We start from the raw sequence: 24542 nt of genomic DNA, 5'->3' as shown, positions 1-24542 counted from the left end.
GATCCTGCCGCTCCTCTGAGAAAGGAGCAGAAAAAGATGAGCGAGCACCTCGCCCTGTGTGGGTGATAGTTTTTCATTGCTAGAGTTACTAACTTACAGCTCAGATCCCACTGGGACCCGGGAAAGGATTTCCCTCATCGCCTTATAGACCTTCACAAGGGTTTGCCTTGCATCATTGTTTGCTTCTGTGAGCCATTCACAAAATGTGTCTCTGTGTCATGGATGACAGCCTCCGAATTAGCAAAACAGCCTCCAGACAGAGAACACTGTATTGTAGGAAAGCTCCTGAAGCTACCTTTACCTTAAACTCTTTCCTGGGCAATGCAGAGAAAATGCTTAGTAGCCAATACAATTTTCACTTTCTTCTTTTTATTTCATAGAAAAGGTGGTTTTCGTTTTTGTTTTGTTTTGTTTTTAGACAGTGTCTCAGGAGACCAAGCTGGCCTCAAAATCACATGGACTTCCTCCCTCAGCCTCCTGAACTCTGGGATTTATGTGTCTGATCATGTTCAGCTCAGTTTTGAATCCTTTATCATATGGTAAAAGATTCTAATGGGGCCTTGAGAGACAGACAGCTCCCTGGATAAGAACTTGTTGAATGAGTGTGAGAAATGGAGTTTGGGCACCCATTACCCTCGTAAGTGCCAGGGAAGTGTGGCCCTTCCCTGCAATCCTAGGCCTCAGAAGGTAGACATAGCATTGGTCACAGAGACAGCTGACTAAACTGCTAGGGTCAGTGAGTTCTGGTGTCAGGTGAAAGACCTTGACTCATTATAAAAAGTAAATAGTGAAGAAGACACTGTATGTCAATCTCTTGCTTATACATGTATGTGCACACATTTATATGTATACCCAAACATGGGAACATACATATATACATACACACCATACACTGAAGCACCCCATGCACATGCAACACACCCATATACCACACACACATATACACCCAACCCCCATACCCTACGCACCCCCCCACGCTCCATGTACGCCCTGGTATACCCCCCCATATGCACCCCATTCACACACACACACACACACACACACACACACACACACATCTAATTGTGTGCCACAATGAGAAGTAAACTTTGGTCCTTCAGTTATGGATTTAGAAGCAGTCATGTGATGAATTCTTATTTAAAATATGACCCAACCATAACAAATAAAATTGAAATACACCTGTTCTCCTGTCTGAGATTGACTTTGTTGTTGTTCAGTTGCTTGGTGTTTTTTTTGTTTGTTTGTTTGTTTTGTTTGACTGTGATATTCCAGGTAACTAAAGTAACTTATAAGCACAGTTGGAGAACATTATGATGAATTACATCTTTTGTCTGAATCACATAGCGTCATTACTTTTTAATGAAGATATGCTTCAAGTCAAGACATTTCCTAAACAGAAACTAAGATAGTAAGAAAATTGTTCTTCGAGCCTGAAAGAAGAAGCTCTCTCCTTCCAGGACTTGTGGTGACACCCAACAGTGTTGATTCCTAAATGTAAGGACCCCACAGTGAGATGGGCTTGTGTGCAAAAGCATCTATGAAGTGAAAATATTGCATCTTCAATTTGTACAGTGTCTATCCTGTGGTGGCTGTATCTCATGTATGTTTTTAAATATGCGTAATACTATTAGAGTTTAATATAAATAAAATATATGTATTTCCAACATAAGCTAAAAATGTGGAGATAAACTTTAAATCTAGAAGAAATCTGTCCTTCCCACGTACTATTATTGCAGAAAATCCCTTTTCTTTTCATGTTAGCAGTTTTCCACAGTATTGTGCTGTCATATGACGCGTCACTGGACTCTCGCCCATGAGCCATTGCTTCCTCTGATGCGTCACTGGATTCTCGCCCATGAGCCATCGCCTCCTCTAGTCCCTCCAGTTCCCCAGTCTCAGATGTCAGCCAGGCATCTACAGAAGGGTTTCCTGTTTCCTGCCTCCTCTCGCTTCCCTGCTCCTTTCTGAGCTCAATCTCTTGCTTCTCCTTCCCCACCGCTCAGACACATCCACATCGCCAGCACAGCAACAGGCTGACCTCAGCTTCCCTGAGTTTTCAGATTAGAGTTTGAGCCAGCCAGTTTATTTTTACTATTCTATCCTGGCACTCATCTCCCGTCAGTTCGCAGCCCCACAGTCCCTTTCCTGCTTTGTCCCCGTCGGTCTCAACTCTGCAGTTCCTCCCACATCGTTTCTTTGCTCTCTGTTTCCTCTCTTTGGAACGTAATCCATTGGTGAAATACCTTTTTCTTTTCTTAGGAATGTTGCTTTCACAACAACATGCACCACCTTGAATAGACTTACTCGTTGAAGGGGTGAGCAGTGTTTCCTGGATAAGGGAATGAGGGATGTTTCACTGCTGGTCAGCTGGTACTTGTCACGAGCAGAGTCCCATTTTGCTCAAGGTGCCTGCCTTCCAGCTCTCCAGCTGACCTAGTGTCTTAATCTCTGAATTCCTCTCAATATTCAAGGTTGTGTTAAGCAAAAATTCCAGAAGATAGATTTCTGTATATGGAGCACGCCAACAGACACCTTTATTTTTGCATCTCAATGAGATGACAACGTCTTAAAAGAGGTTTTTGTATAAAGGACAAAAGGAACTCTTAAAGAAAAAAAATTAAGGTTCTGAGTTTCTAAAACTACAGAATATAAGCCGGTCTGGGGAGGTAACCCCAAAGGTAGTAGAGTATGTTAGGGAAGATATTTAAACAACCCAGCTATTAACCTTCCTTTAGACTAGCTTAATGTTCTGCAGTGAAACATGTACATAGATGCATACACACGAATGCATGCACAAGCAAAACAGTCAAAATACTGAATGCTGGCATATCTAAAGGTTTAGCCTTATAAATTGCTCCAATTGAAGGTAACTCTCACCTTAAATAGAAAGTCTAACATCGTCGTCACAAGTAATGCGCCTTTCCTTTTAGATGGCCTGTTTTGCAGTTCACGTTAGAATGAAGGGTTTTACCCATTGACTCACCTGCTGCTCAACTGCAGCTCCTCCCTCCCCCTGAGGGGTGGAGTTTGTCTTCCTCTTGTATTTGCTCCGGGCTTGTGACCGCCCTACCCAATAGAACACTGTGAACATGATGTTTACCACTTTCAGGTTAAACACCAGAGCCTTGCAGCTCTGAGAAGGCGGCTCAAAGACTGCCATAAAGCAAAGAAGTCTGTAGTAAAATTACCGCTTGAGAGAGAGAGAGAGAGAGAGAGAGAGAGAGAGAGAGAGAGAGGTGCATAACCATGCTGGCTGAGCCTGGCCTCCATCACCTTGCCTGCTGGGTTCAGTCAGCTAATGACCCTGGTGAAACCAGGAAAGGAGCCTCCAGTCATTACAGACTCCTAAAGCAACAACGGAAGGGTCCCAGGGGTTTGCTGTATGGTGATGGGAAACTGAGACACAACCACTCACATCACGGAAGGATGGAAGACAAATGGGAACACTTCTGGGATTTGTTCGGGGCAGTTCATATTTATTTGCATAGGAACAACAATTAGTAAATTATTAAAGTACCACACATTTAAGTTCATTTTCACTCAGAGTGGTGAGTTTCCATTAAATCTAGTCTCAGGGCCACGTGGTGATAAGGGCCGCAGTGGCTCCAGTACAGCTGTGTGCTGACATCGGGCTCTGGAATAAAGTGAACACAGCCAGCCCACTTCCTGTCCAGAGGAATTGTGGCCCTGGGACAGAGCATGTGGAAGACACATTTGGTCTGTGTGTACAAGGAGCAACAGCAAAGCTCCTGCAAGCGGCCTCTCATGCGGCTCCTGTGGTCACCACGAGGACAAAGGGCATCCGGAAATGACAAGTGACTGTCACTTAAATCAGCTGTCAAACTTGCCCCTACTACTGTTTCAGTGGGTCCTCTTTCCTCCTGAACAGAGAAGGAAATAGTCCCGGAAGCCAGCCCTGTGCAGCCGTGTTGTCATTATTAGAATTAGTATCAGCTGCAGTGATTGAAGAGCACCAGTCATGGTGGACAGAGACAGAACTAGAGGGCATCGAAGTTATTATGATTCTGAGGACAGGGAGAGATCCCGGCTGAGGTCTCACTGTGGTGCCAGAGCGGTACTATGAATAGATGAAATGCATCTGTCTAAGCAGGAACTTTACTTTGAAAGAAGACTTTGACCTTTATTTTGAACAATTTAGGGCTTCATCTGACAATTGGTCCTATTGAGGAGGTTTGAACTAATCTGTAAAATGAGATCCAGTCTCTACCCTCCAGGCTCATGGTGAAGATTATAGCTGAAATGTGCCTCGCGCCAGGTAAGTACCTGCTGTCATTAGTTAACGGGCCACGTGACAAGACGGAATAAAGTCTGACTCTCACACTCCCATCTCTGTTTGCCAAGCAAGCGTGCAACTCCTTCTTACCATCCTCCAAATCACCACAGGGAGATGAGCCTGTAAATTGGGCAGATTTCAAGCTGTGCCTAAATCTTCTATTGTTCCCCGATAGCAGCCATCCCATTGGCTAAAGAAACCACTTCTGTAATACTGAAATCACCCGTAAGTACCACATGCATGGGCTCCACAAAAACGGCCAAAAATAAACCAAAGCCACACACATAACTGTTGATAGCAAACTTTCAGCCTGGTCTACAAGAGCTAGTTCCAGGACAGGCTCCAAAACCACAGAGAAACCCTGTCTCGAAAAACCAAAAAAAAAAAAAAAAAAAAAAAAAAAAAAAAAAAAAAAAAAAAAAAAATGTAATTAAAACTTCTTATAAAGAACTTACAAACAGAAATTACACACCAAAATTAACCAGACCCAAAGTCTGCCTACCTCAATGACCTTCTAAATGGTTAGACTAGCCATTTTGAAGCTGCGGAACTTCACACTGGATTTTATACTTTTATTATCAAATACATTTTTTGTGCTCATATTCACTATTAAAGGAATAAAACTGGAAAAATTATGACAGAAAACTAGAAAAGCAATTAGTTTTATGTCCTCTTTTGTTATCTGGGTGCTCATTACTTGCATTCAATCCTTCCTCATCACACAATACTCACCCTTCATTGTTCTCCTTTCTCCGTGCTATATTACATCCACATGCATATTGGTTATATATGTGTATGTGTATAAAATACATGTAGTCACATGCAGATGTGGAGATACATAATCCACATGCATATCGGTTACATACGTGTATGTGTATAAAATACATGTAGTCACATGCAGATGTGGAGATACATAATCCACATGCATATTGGTTATATATGTGTATGTGTATAAAATACATGTAGTCACATGCAGATGTGGAGATACATAATCCACATGCGTATTGGTTATATACGTGACTACATGTATAAAATACATGTAGTCACATGCAGATGTGGAGATACATACATATGTTAGGATCCCCATGTGAGTAAGAACTTAACAGGCTTCACACACCACGTAACACAGTAGTCGCTTTTCCTTTTCATGGCATGCTGCATGTGTTCTTTCACCTTCCCAGCCCCCTGCGCTCAAATCTTTGTAACCCTTTCCTGGTCCCTTTCTAGTTTCCTGACCTCTATCCCCACTTAAGACCCATCAGTACACATGCATAACAATTAAAAGCTAGGATCCACACAAGAGAGAGCGCAGGTAGTGTTTCTCTTTCTGGGCCTGAGTTGCTTTGCTTGATACAACAATACTCTTCAGCTCCATCCATTTTCCTGTGAATGGCATGACTTCAGTTTTCTTTGTTGTTGGATAAAATTGAATTGCTTTTATGTACAGCTTTCCAACTTTTTTTTTCTACAGTAGTAAACATCAATGAATTATAAAAATAAGTGCTTTCAGGAAAAATTGAGCCTGGGTTCACATGGAGAAGTCGATATCTATGTTCCTGACGTAAAAATCCTTCATTAAGGGTTTTATTCCTTAATAAACTTAAATTAGGATTAATTGAAGATTTATTTTTTAAAAAATAAAATTTAATATGGTAGTTATAAATGTGCCCTCATCATTTGAATGTAGAGATCTTTTAAAGAACTGGGGGAAAAGTACTATACAGTTCCATAAAATGACCTTACATAACCTAGTATAATTAAAATAATAATGACAACAGAAATAAATAAATACATTCATGGGGTTTTATACTCTGTGGGTGAATGGTTTTTTTTTTTTTTTTCTTATCCTGGAGTTAAAATTGCCTGTGGCTTCTTTTTGAAGAAAGACCAAACATCCCTCAATAATTCAAATACAGGGCATTTTTATCTATAAGCTCTGTTGTAGTAAAGCTAACCTAGATGTTCTCCTAAACGTTTACTCTACTAACAAAAGGCCTTTGCAGCTGTCTGAGAGTTGCCAGTGAGCAGGCAGCTGAGCCATGGAGCTGTGGTGTATGCAAATGTGTGAGTGATGGAAACAGAGTTCTGGAAAATGTATTTCAGAGACACTTAAGGCCACAGGAATGCTTCCATTTAAGGTCTGCCTTATTTCACTCATTCTGAGTGGGGAGGCTCCCTCTGCAAACCATGAACAACTCCGAGTCCTGCTCGTTCAGAGCTGGAATGTGTAGGCTGAGAGGCAGTTTTTGAAGAGAGACTGTTGCCTGACATAGGGAATGTCCCTGTGGCTGGGCCCTAAAGCAGCTGTCCTCAAGCGAGCCCTGCCAAGTACATTCGATGGGTGTTGTTCCCAGACTTCTGGAACCCCGTGAAGCAAATCCTGGGTACCAGATCACAGAAGAATGGGCAACAATGGGAAACACACATTTTTGTCAGCACTACTCAATGCAGTTCAATGCAGTGAGAGTTTCATTTTTATTGGAAGTAGGTTGACATTAGAAAAGTCATATTCACTTCAGAATCAAAATTTTCATGGCGTGAATCAAGCACTACAGAGCATAAATCCAGCGGGAAATTGACTAATCACTCACTGGGAGGATCAAGAGAGAAGGACAGGTGAATCGATACTTTCCGTTGATGCTGCTGGAGACTCAAGAAGTCCTGACAGTCACTGTCGTCAGCTGCCGTGTTACCACCATCAGCTCTATAAAACAACAACAGACACCAGTGGTCACGGGAAAACAGCTCAAAACAAAAGAATAGGCAAGACTGTTTTTCTGGAAAGGACTCCAAGAGCTGGAGAAATAACCACAACAGTGGACAACTGAGATTATACAAATTAAAAAGCTCTTTACAGAACAAGAAGCGTGAATGAAGAACCCCCAGAATGGGAGAAATCTAGCAGCTACACCAGACATGTCTTACTATCCAGACGTATAAATAGCTACAAAGATTAAAACCCAAAAGACCCCATAGCCAACAAATACATGAATGAACGTACCTGAAAGTTCTCCAAAGAATAATCACAAATGGTAAATAAATGTTTAAAAGTGTTTTTCCTAAAAGCACTTATTTTTATAATTCATTGATGTTTACTACTGTAGAAAAAAAAAGATGGAAAGCCATCTTGGTTAGTGATTGGGATAATATGTGAGTTTCAATTCATTGCCTTTCACTGCTAGATACTAATTGAATTTAACTGAGTCTGAAGTAACAGGATTTAAGTGTCTCAAAGAGAACAGAGGAAATGATATATGCTTTGCAGATATTTTATCTCAAGGATCCAGTGACCAGACTCACTCGTAGAAATTACAATTATGGTGTCTTAATAACATTAATATTAATAATGTTATTAAGACATCATTATATAACATAATAATAATAATAACATATTATATGTTTAGAATGAGAGGGCAGAAGACAACCTATATTAATGGTATATGAAAAAGCCATAAGAAAATCTGATGCTTCATAAACTAAAACTTAAAAACTAAATTAAAAACCTAAACCTACAACTCTTTTTTTTTAAAGGAGTTTCAATGGAGTTATACTGTATGGATGGATAAAGATGGTTCTAGAAACCATAGGTAATTAACATCCCAAGGCTCTGGAAATATTACAGACGTACCAGGAAACGCATAAGAACTAGAGTAGTAATTCCTAACATATGGGTCGCGAGTCCTACAGGGGTCTGATATCAAATATCCTAGAGGTCAGATACTTACACTGTGATTCACAACAGTACCAAATTACGCTTATGAAGTAACAATGAATAATGTTATGGTTGAGGGTCACAGCATTAGCAAGGTTGGGAAGCACTGAACTAGAGGAATGGGGATGGGGTTCAATGTAGAAAGGTGACACCCAGGAGAAACATGGTTGTAGCACTCTTGACCTCAGAGCAGCTGATTATCTGCATAAGGTCATGACCAACGTGAACCCGCTGACACCCTGTCATGAAAGAAGAGGCTTGACGGGTCCTACTCCTTTCTATGAGCTGAGAAGCAACCAATGGTAGGTGGAGAGGGAGAGTCATTTTCTCTAGTGGTATAGCTACTGATAAGGTCACATGGTCCTGTAAACAACCCCCATCTATGTTCCTGTAAAAAGCCCTGATGAAAATTATTGGGTCACTAAACTGAGATAGAAGTAGAATGGGGCTTGTTGCGAAGAAGAAAAGGATGAAGGAGAGCATCCGCCAAAAGAAGGGGACAAGAAAGGCAGCAGGGGGGATGTGAATGAAATATGTACACGCGTGAGTGTCACAATGAAATCAGTTATTATGCATAGAAGCTAGCTTAAATCACTTGACAAGAGATATAAATAATTCTACCATCTCTCCTTCGAAGAAACAAGAGAAACACACACATATAATAAAAATCACATTTATTTATATTTACTGGGATTCTAGTGGCTTGTGGGAAGGTCATTTGCTCTTCTTAACATTCATATATTTAACACCTACCTCAAGAGATTTCAGTCCTGACCACTAAAGCAGAATCAGAGCTATCATAAAAATGTATTGCCCAATAAATAATTTCAACTAGTTTTAAAAAAAGGATGATTCCGTCTCTTTTCATACTGATATTTGGTTTTCCTGGTTTTTGATCAAGAAATGAAAACCAGCAACAATAAAACCAAGAGAAAAATTTCCGAGACGGCAGATTGATATAGAGCTCAAAATTCAAAGCGGGTCCCATCATGTTTAGAAATAAATTTGATCAAAATTAGTCCTCTTCCACGAAAGTGCTTGCTAAAAAGAGGCTAGATAGAAGAGTTCGCACAGTTATGTCAACTGTTTCCATGAAGTACAAATTAGGTGTGAGGGATGCTGATGTAGTTTTCATTACCAAGACAGGTTAGATATAAAATTTCAGTTCTTTCTATGATTTGGTGTGATCTGAGTGCTCACTAATGGCCCATTGTGATTTAAGATCTGCAGGGGGCGCACTTTAGAAAGGTAGCAGATATACATGGGATAGTGCCTAGTGGGAGACACTTAGCTCACCAGGGCCATTCCCCGGGAGGGTTATGGAAGCCCTGTCTCACTCTGACTTCTTGTTTGTGGTGGAAGCTCTTCCTCTGAACAGTATAAGGTGCTGCTCTCCACAACTCTTGACACGAAGCTCCAAAAGTTTGTGCTGGTTAAACCAAAATTTCACTTCTTATATTGTTAGCTGCCACATTGCAGTAATGCAAAAAAAGCAAACTAATACAGTTCTTAAAGTTAGCTTCTTTACACCCAAATTCAAGTATTGGTGATAATTAACTATTTAAAGCAATAACTGAGGAAATAGGGTAGGCATAAATGTGAACTTTCTGAACAACTATATTTAGTTATTGTGAAATTTAATCCAACTGGGTGTTATAATTTATGCGATAAGGGTTCCACATAGCTTATTTCCAAAGGTCAATGTTACTGGCAGCAAGGCCCCCCACGTGGCAGTGTTGAGGCTTTAGAAACATAACAAGTTAGCCAGTGGGGTTAATGTACTTACTGCAGAGTTGAATTGGTCCCTTTTTGCCTTATTCTAAATAGGGTCTCACTCTGTAACCCTGGGTGGGATGGAATTCTGGCTTTATATTCATAGAGATCCATCTGCCTCTGTCTTTCAAGTCCTGGGATTAAGGGGGTGTACTACTATGCCCAGTGAAGGCAAGCGAGATCTTATAAAAGACTTGTTTGAGCCTTGGATTCCTCAAGGCTTCATGTCTCTCTACATGATACCTTCTGCTTGCATTCTTACCATTTTAATGCCATCTACCATGAGTCTTCACCAAAACCAAGATACTTGTGCCATGGTCTTCAGCTCGTTGAGCACTGATTGCATAGCTGAACTTCTCGTTTGTTTCTTTGCCATGAGAAAGAGATTTCCATGTCACAGAGATGTCCCTTTCATCACGCTCACGCTCCTCAGATCCTCTTTGGTTCTAAGCCCTTCCCATTGACAGTCAAAGATATGAAGATTCCAGAAAAATTCTCTACCTCTTCTTACACACTGAGCTTGCTGCCCCAGGAGTCCGCGGGGTGGCTAAGCACACCTCCCTCTAACTGGTGGTTTACGTGGAATGCGGATGCTGAAAGCTTAGCAAGAAGCTCTTTGTGAGACCATCTATAGGCCCTTCCAACCATGTGTCTGGGATGGGGTCAAGTGTCTCCGTTAATTATCTCTTATTTTAACATAGTCACCACTTGACATCTATAAAGAAGCGTGTCTTAAAATTGTCTTGCAAATTACTTACTCTTGGATTCTTTTTGAAGTTTTATTTTGCTCTATATACTTATTAAAATATTTTTTCACATAATATATTTTGATTGTGGTTTTTCCCTCCCCTAACTCTTCCCTACCTCCAGACCCATCCAACTCAATAACCTTTCTTTGTTTAAAAAACACAAACAAACAAGATAAACCACAGTGAAAACAAAGAAAGAAAAAGTTCAAAATACACACACATACACATACACACACGCACACACACGTAAACCCCATAAAAAGTACAAAATAAGAAACAACAAAAACTGCCCAAATAAATCAATATTAGACAAAGCCTACAAAAATATCATTAAATTTGTTTTGTGTTATTCATCTCCAGCTGGGCATGGGGCCCTGGGCCTTCCCTTAAGGGTGATTTGTATACATAGGGAAACTCCACTGGAGAAAATCGATCTTTTGCTTTACAAACAGTCGTCAATTGGAGATAGCTTCTTGGTGAAGGATGGTAGCCAGTGTCAATTTTCCCCACTCGGTGCTAGGACCCCATTCCAGCTTGAACCTGTGCAGACCCTGTGCATGCTGCTAGTCTCTGTGAGTTCATGAGTGTGCCAATTCTGCAGGGTCTAGAAAACAGTGTCGTTGGTGTCATTCTAGCGCTTACAATTTTTCTGCATCCTCTTCTGTATAGTTTTCAGGCCCTGAGGAGAAAGGATTGATGAAGACATTCCATTTAGGACTGAGTGTTCTGAAGTCTCTCACTCTCTGCATACTGTCCACTTGTGGGTCTCTGTGTTAATGCTCATCTCTTGTAAGATGAAGCTTCTCTAATGGTGGCTGAACAAGCAAGGCACTAATTTACAGGCAAAGCAGATGGTCACTAGGAGTTATTTTATTGCTATGTTCTTTTAGCAGAACAGTTAATTTTGCTTTCCCCTGGGTCCAGGGTTTCTCTAGTTTCAGATTGTTGGCCATATTCACAGTATCAGGTAAATTTACTGCTTTGCCTTCTTTCTACATCTTCAACCTAAAACAAGAAAGCAAACCAAACTAGCTGGCAAACCTTGGACACCTTCCCTAACTTCTTAACTCTCACTTTCCATGAATCAGATTGCTGAAGCGAAATCAACTGTGGGGATTTGATCGTCTAGGAGAAAGTTTCCAAGTCACTCCTTGAACAACACATAATTCCTAAGATGTCAGACCTTGGAGACTTAAAAGGTATGCTTGTCCTAAAATGGCACTCAAGATGTATATTTTTTACAAGTCATATTTGGAATATAAAATATGGCAAATATAATATTGCCCCAACTCATTCTGAGCAGCATAACTGTTTGTTTCACCCATTTATGTGTATTTGCCAATCTCAAAGACATCAGACTAAAAAACAATCACAAAATGTCTTGCATTTTATCCCAAGCATAATAGAGTTGATTGATATCAAATTTACCAAAATCTTGCCTTAGAGGAAAGGATTGCACAGGCCATAGAGGCAGGTGTTTCTGAATACAGTTGAGTGGTTAATTGTCTTGAATGGTTTTTGTCTTGTTTCTTACTGTCCAGAGAAAAAGAAATCCTCTCATGTTAAGGGAGGGTATAATAAATTGAAAAGAAAGAGAAGGGAGAAGCCAATTATATAAATACTAGCCTGTTGACATTTAGAATGTGACAAGTGGAGAAACGTTTTTAAAAAGTTCAATCTGCAACACAGGGCAGTGAAGACAAACAAGAAAATAAGATGCAAGTAATGAGGTTGAAATTTCAGCATTGCTGAAGACACCACTCAGAACACATCCGCCTTCCTGAGACAATATCATAACCTGATTTACAATGTGCTTAGGGTCAAATTTGTAGAGAATTCTATCAAATAATTTAAATATAAATAAGTTTTAAATGACCTCAAAATTCTTTCCTGTCGTTAACATTTTCAAAATCATTAAATAAATGTGTAAACAATCACTAGGACAAACCAAATGCCAGTTGCTTTCTCCTTATTATTCCACTTAAAAATCACAATACATAATGATGTTTAATGTTAGCAGAGAGTTTCCTTAGTGGACCTTGCATAAAAAAAGAGAGACTTTGTGCTGGGTGATGGTGGTGCACGCCTTAAATCCCAACATTCGGAAGGCAGAAGCAGGCGAATCTCTGTGAATTTGAGACCAGCCTGGTCTATAGAGCAACATCCAGGACATCCAGGTACATACAATGAAATTCTGCTCGTTAATCCAAACAAACAAACAAACAAATGAAAGAATGAGGCTTTGCTTGGATACAATGGTCTACATTTAGTAGACATAGACCAGGGAAAAGGCCGGACTAGATGGTGGTTTGATTCACAGTTTCTAGACCTTCTAAAACTACATGTCATGGAACCTTCCCGTGTTCTGAGAATCTTGCTCATGGTTAAGTGTCAAAATGAGTACAGAATTCGCTTCTTCTAGGGTCTGTTTAGAAATCAATTCTTGGCTTCTTGCTTGAGCTTTTCTCTTACATTTCCACTGTAACTTCAGAGCTGAGGTTTACTGAACTATTAGGATAGCAACCGCTCTCTTTTTGTTTTCGTTCTGCATCTCTAAGGTAATGTGATCAATGCAATGTAATGTAGGGCTTTGCCAAAAGAAGAGGCAGTTCATTGATTGTACCTATGGGTTGTTAACCTAGAGGTATAAGAGCCTTCGGAAGATCCACCATCTGGAACTAAAGATGATCTATTTAATTCCACTTAAGACCGGGCTGTTACATGAGCCTGATCCATTAAAAGCCAGAGATTCCAAGATGAATAAAACAAGATTTGGGTTTCCAAGGGAATAGGGTGGGCTGAGTATAAACGTGAAAATCAATTTCATGTCTGTGAAAATTCGTCATGAACTCCATTTCCCCTCTGGTTTTTAACTCAGCAACTAGAAACACTAATATGGTGTTTGCACACTAGTCTAGGGAAGGGGCAAATAGAGCAATCCCAAGCAATGACATAATTAAGGGAAGGCTCTGGGGCTTCCTCAAAAATACATGAGTTAAAGTGAAGTTACAGTTGCCTGGACCTTAACCAGAAAGTGTTTGTCAATGTTGTCATGATGAATTCTCTCTTATCTGAACAGTATATTTTTCTTTCAATCTTTAAATATGTTTAATATTTTAATCAAAATCTTAAATTGCTTAGCTTTCTTCCCAGTTCTTAAAAGAGTAAAATTTCTGCAAATGTTTTATTTCTTCTAAATCATCTCCACTTGGATATTTTCTGTAACAGTCACATGTCCTTGAAAATCAAGTACAGAATGACTTTAACTCCTGAGGGGTCCTAGAATCTCCACTTGGGAACTGTCTTTTCTAATATTTGTAGTCTGGAGGTTTGTGCTGTGTCCAAAACACCCCTATGCACATGAAGAGAAGAGTAAAATTTTTCTAGTCGCAGCAATTCTTTTGAGGGTCTTGATCCAGAGTACAGAATTGTCACACAGAACCGTCATTTATCAGGCTGTATCTACAAAGCTCAGGAATATCCTTAGTAAGATTCAACTCATATGAAGTCTACCAATATGTTTCACCTGCACCCTGCTAGCACCGTCTCACTGAACTGCCTTTAAGTCTATTTGTCTGCTTGTCTCAAGCCTCGCTTGCTTATTTAGGAGACTTATGGAAATATTCAGAGAGGACCTATTAAATCTTTGCTGCAGAACTTAATGTGTGTGTGCTCCAAGTATATGCTCCAAGCTAAAGAACTACAAGAGAAATGTAAACAGAACAACTCCCAGGTCTCATAAAAGGTCATTAGCCTAGAAAGGTCTCCACACAGAGACCTGGGGAGAAATTGTCCAATAGGCATAAGAAGGCCTACTCAAAAGAAGGCCTATACTGGATCTACAATTGAGAATCAACTGAACCCATAATCACACAGATGAACAGCAAATTTTAATGAGCTAAGATGTTTTGTAAAGACCTTAGCTGTGTCCCAGAATAAAATTCAAAATACTTAACAGAATATAATGAAATCCATGATTGAAGACTATTGACATCTAACCATACATTGCCAGTTAAAAGAAAATTTACTGTATCATCTGACAACATAATCAGTAGAAAAAGTCCCTGAAATGACAGAGCTGATACAGTTTTCAGACAAAAATCAAAAAAGACTCAGCTACTATAAATATTAAAAAACATTGTAATGTAAAAATAGAAAATATGCAAATATGTTATAGAATATTTAACTATGTAAAGATGTGTTGCATTTGTTTATGCTGCATTTGTTTAATTATGTAAAGATGTGTTGCTGTTTCACCTTGCCTGCCTAAGGTACCTGATTGGTCAAACAAAAAGCTGAACAGTCACTAGGCAGGAGAGAGATAAGTGGGAATCGTGGGCAGTAAGAAGTAGGAGGAGAAATCTAGGCTCAAGAGAGTAGGAGAGGGAAAGATCAAGGGAGAAAGAGAGGACTGTAGTGAGGAGGTCGCTTGTTTGTTCCTGGCTAGAAACAATATTATTTAAATCACTGCTTGGCCCATTAGCTCTAGCTTCTTATTGGCTAACTCTTACATATTAATTTAACCCATCTCCATTAATCTGTGCATCACCATGAAGCCATGGCCTGCCAGCAAAGTTTCAGCACATCTGTTTCCTGCAGGGGCTCCATGGCTTCTCTCAGACTCCGCCTTTCATTCTTCCAGCATTCAGTTTAGTTTTTCCCACCTAGCTCTGTTCTACCCTATCAGGCCAAGCCAGTTTTCTTTATTCATTAATAGTAATCACAGCATACAGAGGTGAATCCCATATTAGAGGAACATGCCTCAGGGCAGCCATTAGATGAAATAGGACACACAGAAGAAAGAAAGGTAAAAAGCCCAAGGCAAAATGTGGATGAAGAGAAACAGATTAAACTATAAGAACTAGCAAGAAACAAGTATAAGATAAGGCCAAGCATTTATAACTAATATTAAATTTTCATAGCTGGTTGGTGGCCCAAAAGAAAGCAATCTGTTATGCAAATTGAATTTATGAACAAAAGCAGTATATCTGAAACTACAAAGATGCTAGATATGATTACCCAATAATCATGAGAGAGCTTTGAATGTGCTCAGTGATCAAAGACTACAAAGTATGGGTGACAGTAGAATCTATGTCAATCTATGCAGGCTATAAGTCCATGGAGTAATAGTAGTAAAGAACTAGAAAAAAGATGTTCATCTATAGGGAAAAAACTCTCAAAATGCATGGGAAAGTAAGAGAAACCATTGAAACAAATTAATTTTTGTTAGAGAAGGTGAGATTTTTTTTATTGTCACCAAACCTGACCTCTGAAGAATGATGGGGAACTGCATAAAGTTGCAAATGACCCGTAGAAAGGATCTCAAGAGTGCCAGAGATGGTGGCCATGTATGCAAATATAAAAACACTATTCTGATTCATTAATAACTTCATGGGAAATTGTTTCAAGCAGCAATCACAATAGCATTTTAAAAGGTTGTGAAATCATTAGATGAGTATGAAGGAACTGAATCACTTACTGTTAAGAACTCAAATTTATGTCACCTAGCATATTTCTGAAGACAGACTGTGATACATTCCTGGTAAATATTTTAAATCCTACAGCTCCTTCTGCATTTTAAAAAGGGGGAGGATTATGCTGGGCTGTCAAAGTGGTGGAGGCAGATTCTTCTCTAATTTCCATGACCTCACCATCCCCAGAAGGTTGTTTAGGTTTCTAGTGCCAGTCATGATTTCTTCATGTTGAGTGGGCCTATAGTCCAATTACATGGCTGATGGTTGCCACTGGTATATGAACACCACTTACTGCACCTTTATAGATATCTTTGCCATGCTTGTCTATGTCATGGGTCATAGGTGTTGCATTTTGCATATTTTCTGGGGCTACAGAAGCAAAACACAAGAAAAGACTTTCATGTCAAACCCAGCTCAAAACATTGGAATCTTATGTCCTAAGTATGAGGCATCTTCAGCAATAGGGGCCCACCCTCAACTATTGAGAGGCAACCAAAGACTACATAGATAGTCCCTGGTATTTCCTTATTACATTATAAACCTTACCCTGTGTCTGCCAACAAGTGCAGCTACAACTTGTCATCAACGAGGCCTCTTTTACAGCAAGAGACCATCACAGAAAAAGATAACTTAACAAAATGCAGAAATCAATAGATCATGGGGAACCTAGCCCCAGCAGATACATATAATATACACCACAGTTCCTGCATCTATGGCTCAGGGACCATTTTGGAAAAGGAGAGGGAAGGATTGTAAGACCTCCTAGAATGCCAGGAAGTCTTCTGTGAAACAATGTCTCCTAGAAATGGCCACACAGACAAGAAAAGAACAGCGGCAATATCAATGGACATGCTAAAGTGGAAGGGAAAATTTTCACAGGGTCCCACTCCTAGACAAAGAACTGCAGGCACCTAACAACTGCTGGGAAAAGGAACAGTAGTCGTTTCTAGGGATGAGTCCCTCACAGGATGTCCAGTGCAAAGTTGTGATCCCTGAAACAATACACACAAAAACAACAAAAATGGGCTCAGCAGGTTATATTTTTATTTGTGCATATACATGCATATGCATATATGTTACATATATATGTATGTAACAATGAGCAAAGAAAAAAGGGCTATCAACTTGAGAGTGAGGGGAACATGGGAAGGTGGAGGAAGAGTATCTGGAGGAGACTAGAAGGAAGAAAGGGGGAGAAATAATGTCATTCTATTTCAATTAAAAATATTTGAAAAGAAGAAAAGAATATGGATAAACCATCAGTTATGATCAAATGCAGTCATAAAACTTAATCCACTTGGACACCTGGGAACCCCTCTAGAGCTAAGTCTCTTGCCAAACCTTAAAATGGCTCCCTTAATTAAGATATCTTCTTCTCTGCTCCCATATCCACCCTTTCTCCTTCTCAACCAGGCTCTAGAAGGGTTCCCAGGTGTCCAAGGACATGTCCCCAGCTAGGTCCCTGGGCAGCAGAGGAGAGGGTGCCTGAACTGGCCTTCTCCCCATAGCAATACTGATGAATATCTTGCATATCACCATAGACTCTTCATCCAGTGATAGATGGAGATGGAGACAGAGACCCACATTGGAGCTCTGGACTGAGCTCCCATGGTCCAGAGGAAGAGCAGAAAGAGGGAGAACATGAGCAAGGAAGTCAGGACCATGAGGGGTGCGTCCACCCACTGAGACAATGTGACTGATCTAATGGGAGCTCACCAAGGCCAGCTGGACTGGGACTGAACGAGCATGTGATCAGACCGGACTCTCTGAATATGGCTGACAATGAGGGCTGACTCAGAAGCCAATGATAATGGCACCTGGTTTTGATTATTCTACTGCATGTACTGGCTTTTTGGGAGTCTAGTCTGTTTGGATGCACACCTTCCTAAACCTGGATAGAGGGGGGAGGGCCTTGGATTTCCCACAGCGCAGGGAGGGCACCCTGACTTCTCTTAGGACTGGAGAGGAAGGGAAGAGGGGGAGTGGGAGGGAAATGGGAGAAGGGGAGGAGGTGGAAAATTTTAATAAATAAAAAAAAAGAAAAAAGAAAACAACTTAATTCAAATTCAGACAAAAATAAGAAAATTAAATAATGGAGCAAAAAGAAAAACCAAATATGCCACTCTTCCACTCATTCCCATCAGTAATTAAATCATGTAAAATATCTGACCACTAAATGGAAAGGCAAAGACCACTGAATTGAGTATGAATAGAAAGCTCACTGAAACTCATTATTAATAGGAGACGGAAAAATGGGGTCTGACTTGGTCAGCAATCTACTGCTGTGAAGAAATACCATGACCATAGTAACTCCTATAAAAGAAAGTGTTTAGTTGGTGCTTGCCCAGAGTTTCAGAAGTTTAAGTCCACTGTCATCATGGCAGGGATCACTGGCAACATTGAGGTGGACATTTTGCTGGAGAAGTAGCTGAGAGTTCTACATCTGAATCTGTAGGGAGCAGGAAGAGAGAGAACCACTGGTCCTGGTTAACATTGAGGTGGACATTTTGCTGGAGAAGTAGCTGAGAGTTCTACATCTGAATCTGTAGGGAGCAGGAAGAGAGAGAACCACTGGTCCTGGCTAACATTGAGGTGGACATTTTGCTGGAGAAGTAGCTGAGAGTTCTACATCTGAATCTGTAGGGAGCAGGAAGAGAGAGAACCACTGGTCCTGGTTTAGGCTTCTGGATACCTCCAAGCCCACCCCAAGTGATGTGCTTCCTCCAACAAGGTCACACCTCCTAATCTTTTCAAATAGTACCACTCCCTGGTGACTAAGCATTTAAACAAATGAGCCTACGGGGCCATTCTCATTCAAAGCACAGGGTCAGGGAGACTTGGCTAAGGAGAGAGAGGAAAGGCAACAGAGAAAGCGTGAGAGAGAAGGAATAAGCAACACTAAAACTGTTTTTAAAAACCATAGGGAATTATTTTATTCTTACTTTAAATCACACACACACACACACACACACACACACACACACACACACACCACAATACAGGTTATTGCCATTGCCCTTGGTTGCCTGCCAAAAATTAAGGGTGAACCTGTACCACAGAAGACACTGCACATTTAAACACAGGAACTGGAGCAACTGAGCTGTAACTGATTCAGAAGCCTCTATAGATCTCACAGTACCAGAAGGAGCTATGCAAACTAACAGGGAAGGAAAGCAATCTGTAGTCCTACCCTGCTGGAAAGCCTACAAATCACATCAAAGATCAGAACAGCACGCTATCGCAAAAAGATGCAACAATGGCATTTATATTCCTGGGGTAACCAACAGGTATTTAATTTAAAAGTCATTCTAAGAGGTGACTCGTGCCTGGTACTGTGAACCACACTATTGCATGGTTGGTGAGGCCATGAACTCTAGAGGAAAACCTAAAGTTCCCTAAAATGGAACAATTCCTAACTAACTGCATTCCAAATACTTGATCCTATACTCACACGAGAGTAGCTCTTACCCCTCATCAAAGCAGCTTCTTTCACTGCAAATAGGGACAATTATAGAAGGGCACAACTAGTCAACATACAGAGAACAACTGACTGTAGGATACCTAGCCCCAACTGATTCTTCTACAACATAACCTCCACCCCTAAGGCTAAGAGAACATTGTGGAAGATGTGGTAGAAATATGTGGTTACAGGCAGAAGACCAGGATTTCCGCTGTGAGATAGTACCTTCCTACCTATGACAGGGAAGTTGTACCCATGAAATCTCAACAACAGGACTGCCCAGACAGGGCCTGAGAAAATGACATGGCAACATGGATGAGGAGGATCCCACATGGCTCCACCCTCCAATGAAGAGCTACAGGCCATTAATGGCTGCTGAAGGAGGGAGATTCAGTCTTCTCCAGGGACAACAGGGACAGCGCCCCTGGAAGGCCATCCAGTTCCATCTAGATAGATCAGTTGAGCCCAAAATAATATACACATGAGCAAAACTAAACAGATTCAGCAGGTTGTATTAATTAATTTGTGTGTGTATGTGTGCAGGTGTATGTGCGTGCATGCACACACAGCAACAATACTTAGAGAGCAAGAGGCTGTGAATTTAAAAAGGAATGAATGGGGAGCACAGAAGTAGTTGGAGATGGGGGAAATGATATAAACACAGTGCCCATACATGAAACTCTCAATAAATGAATAAAATAATACATTGATAAGAATTTGAAGTCTTGAAATAGAAAGACATAAATAATTTGAACATAAAAGGTCAGAATATTATACATTGTTCTGACCTAACTAAGAGTAAGTGTTGGCTGTGATTATATCATATAAAATAACTTTTCAGAAGAAAGTATTACCTACATATTCAGAGAAATTTTTTGGTGATATCAAATAGGGCAATTTGTCAAGATGAGATAAAACCACAGGTATAAGGGATTTACTAAGAGCTTGGTGAAACACAGAACAAAAACTGACAGAACTCAGAGGAGAGATGAAACAGACTATAAGTTTCACCTGGACATTTCAACGTTTCTTTCGATAGCAAATAGACCAAATAAGACAGACAGACACACACACACACACACAATATAAGAGATTTGAAGCTGGATGTAGTGTGTGTGTCAGTAGCCCCAGCTGTTCAGAAGGCTGAGGTTGGAGAGACGATTGCTTAAGTCAAAGACTTCAAGAACAGCCTGGGCAAGACAGCAAGATCAGTCAATAAGGAAACAAAATTAAACATCACTGTTGACCAAAAGGACTTCACAAGACTTACAGAATACAGAAGAATATACATTTTCAGCATACAAAGCATTCAATATGAAAAAGCCACTATACATAAAAGTACTTAAATTATGTATACTATTTTATCTTCTATAATAGGATTCATTGAAAATTCAGTAACAAAGATATTTGGAATAATCTTCAAATAATAAGAATCTTACACATTTGTGAACCAGATGTAGGTTAAAAACTAGTATATTACCAGTTAATAAAAGAAGCAGTGTCAAATGTCAATGTGCCAAGCTCTAGTTTAAGAGAAAAAATCCACTATTAAACCTAAAAGAAGCAAAGGGAAAGCTATCGAAGATGTATTGATAAGTCTCTGGAAAAGGAGCAAGTGGCAATCTCTTGAGCTCCTGAGGCTTTTTATGGGGTGAGAGAGATACTTTGAAAATACAAGTACAGACATATACAGTCAAGCACGCAGAAGGCACACAGTTTTTATCCTCTGACCCATACTCACTGGTATACCCATGCACACATATAAACAATAAATAAACGTACAAAAGAGATTTAAAAATAGAAAAAAGAATATAACAGTTTCTATAGGCACTAAAAGAATACTGAGCATATATTCTTAGTAGTCTGATGCAAATCATTTTAAAAGTAGACACATTTCTTGAGAGGTACAGGTAACCAAAGTTCACTGAAAATCAGATGATCTGAAGAGCTAAATGTCTACTAAGGAAACCGAGTTCATAGTTTTTAATCATTTTGCTCACAACTTGTTTTATAGTTTTATTGCTGTGAAGAGACACCATGACCACAGCGACTCTTTTTTTTTTTTTTTGAGGCTAGATATTTATTTCGTGGTTATGGAAGGGAGTCACAGTCATTCTGACATAAATATGCTACTGTTTATACAATGTATATGTCTAAAACTTCTGTTTCACAAACCCACAGCAAATCTTAAGGAAACATTTCATTGGGGCTGGCATACAGTTCAGAGGTTCAGTTCATTATCTTCATGGTGGGAAGCATAGTGGCATGCAGGCAGATATAGTGCAGGAGAGGAAGCTGAGAGTTCTACAGCAGGATCAGCAGGCAGCAGGCAGAGACTGCCACACTGAGTGTGGCTTGAGCATCTGAGACCTCAAGGCCTGTCCCTAGTGACACACTTTCTCCAACAAAGGCACACCTCCTAATAATGCCACTCCCATGGGGCCACTTTCTTTCAAATCACCACACAACTCTACCCTTAGATGGTTTTGCTGCTATGACTGCTGAGCCGAACCAAACATTCACTGATGAAACACAACTAATTTCACTCAACATGTTTCAGAAACTAGGGAGGAAAAATAAAACCCCAACCCATTCTACGGTTCCTATGATACTGAAACTGTGCATGTACTGATAAAAGTGGCAGAGACATCTCTCGTGGATGTCAGCACCAAAAGTCTTAAAGAGATAATTAATATTAACAAATTAAAATAGAAGAAATCTTCTCAACCAATATGGTAAAAACAGGGGACAATATTCAAATATTCACCATGTGTTGTTGCAAAGACTTCTCAATAGATGAAGACTATAAAGAATGTCTACAAACTAGGTCTAAGAGCATTTTTAAAAGGCTGAATATCCACATATAAGAAAAAACATGGTAACTTTTATGCTTTTGATTTTGGACTTCAACTAGAATAACTACAAAGGTTAGGTACCTAGTAAGAAACCAGGTTCAAAGAGGGGATCTTCCAAAGAAGGGAAAGTAAGAGTATAGAGGAATAGAGATAAAAGGGAAACCAGAATAGGATTAAATGGAGAGCTGGTGGGTATAAAACAGGAGAGAATACGGAGAGGGAGGGCTAACACTGTAGATCTTTTGAATAGTCACTTGAAAGCTCACTACCATAGCTTTCTAGAATATACATATGCAAAAGGAAATTAAATGGAGTCACCATATAAGGGAAAAGACAATGCCCAAACTAAACATCTGATAACTACAAGTAAAACCTCCAGTGCCAAAAAATGGGTTACAACATGTTGAATCATTGGACAAGGGGGTCACCTAGATCCTTTAAAAAATTACAGGTTATTTCTAAGGCTATTGGTTACTCTCCATAACCTGATGGTAAGGCCCTTAAGTCAGGAACATACAGAAATCACACTGGTGTCCAACTAGATGATTCAAAAATTAAAAGCATTGAGAAAAAAAAGAATTCAAATCATCATTATCAAGAATAAGAGAAGACCATTAGGCCTTCAAGGCAAATCAAGGTATTTTCTGCCAAGCCTGAAGAACAGAGGTTCTCAACCTAGGTAGGGAGATTCTTTTGAGGTTGAATGATCTTTTTTCAAGGGCTGCATATCGGATAACATGCACAACAGATATTTACACTACGATATGTAGTAGCAAAATACAATTATGAAATAGCAACAAAAATAACGTTATGGTTGGGAGTCACCACAATGTGAGGAACTGAATTAAAGGGTTGCAGCATTAGGAAGGATGAGAACCACTGTTGTAGAGAGGACTCTGCACGCTACTGGAGGAGCAAAGTAGTCCTCACCCTGGTACAAAGCCTGCTTCCTAAGCCAGTGATCTGGCCGCAAGATATCCTGGGGCAGCAGCAGCACAAATTCAAAATGAGAAACTCCTGCACACCTAGTAAGTTTGCTAAAAGTTGAGTGAGCCTGGGGTGGCGATGCATACCTGTAAGCCCAGGATCCAGGATGCTGAGGCAGGAGGATCACAAATTGATAACCTGTCTCAAAAAAGACCAAAAGAAAAAAAAAATATGTGATGTGACATTCTTAAAAAGCTAAAGGAGAGTGAGAACAAATCAGTAGTCCCGGGCAAACTTAAACCCTTCCAGAATATTCTCACCAAAGCATCCAGAGTCCTGTCTTACATCATATGCCAAAAAATTCACAATGGACATCTAAAAACAATCCCCATGCACCGATGCCCAGAGTTCCAGCTTTCGTCTTTGCAGTATGTATAAGGTCATCAATCTTAACAGCGTTTTTTGTTGTTTTTTAAACAATAGCTTCTGAATATATTTTAGTAAGGAATTTAAAAACACAACAATTTCAAGTTTCAGTTGTCATTGGCTTGGAATTTCAAATGCTTTTCTGACGGTCTGTTAACAAGCACATCGCTTCTAAGGGAAGCTTGCAGAGAAAGGACAGCTATAACATCTGTTTCCAATGCTGGGAATTGCCTAATGGTTGCATACAATTTGGATATTTACCAAGTCTCAGGGAGCTTAACTTGTCTTTTATTTAAATATATTTTAAGTATTGTGTTTTGGGGGGAAGGGCTGCAATAGGAAGTGAATACTATTACCGTATTTAAATATTTCAAAGTTAACATTTCAAATATTTCAAAAGTCCTAAAACTAAAAACTAGTTATTAAATATAATTGAAAATCACAATGTTTAAATGGTGATACTTCACACTACCATAGATAAGAAACACTCTCCATAGTTAAAGGAAATATGACTATAAAATAACAAAATAGAAGAGTAGAAGCTTGTGAGAGCTGTTGCCTGAACATAAAAAAAAAAAATCACGTGATAGATAACATCTGTGGGAATTCTGAAAGGAATGCTCAAATGTTCTTGACAGCTGTACACGGCAAAAACCAGCTCCGTATTATGCAACTTACAAATCAGACTTTTGCTCTTCTTCAAAATGATGTCTGTAAACTTGCTCCAGCAGGTATCCCACATATTCTAGGAAGGGCTCTCTCTTCCATTCTTCAACACATGCAAGTAAAACCAAGTTTTGGGGGAAAGGGTAAAAGCGCTCTCCTCTCTCTCTCTCTCTCTCTCTCTCTCTCTCTCACACACACACACACAC

General features: G+C 39.8%; 1 protein-coding gene across 1 annotated transcript in view; it reads right to left on the bottom strand.

Moving 5' to 3' along the window:
- Positions 1 to 6831: 6831 nt before the first annotated feature.
- Dennd1b (DENN domain containing 1B) overlaps positions 6832 to 24542 on the bottom strand; it is a 234093-nt gene continuing 216382 nt past the window's right edge. Inside the window, exon 24 of the mRNA XM_041648352.1 lies at positions 6832 to 6998. The gene's annotated coding sequence lies outside the window, so the exon portion shown is untranslated. The remainder of the gene's footprint in view (positions 6999 to 24542) is intronic.

Source organism: Microtus oregoni, unplaced genomic scaffold, assembly GCF_018167655.1.
Source record: "Microtus oregoni isolate MIOR12 unplaced genomic scaffold, Mior012 000003F_ref0000135, whole genome shotgun sequence".
In the NCBI taxonomy this organism is placed as follows: Eukaryota; Metazoa; Chordata; class Mammalia; order Rodentia; family Cricetidae; genus Microtus; species Microtus oregoni.
This window is presented reverse-complemented; position numbering and strand designations above follow the sequence as displayed.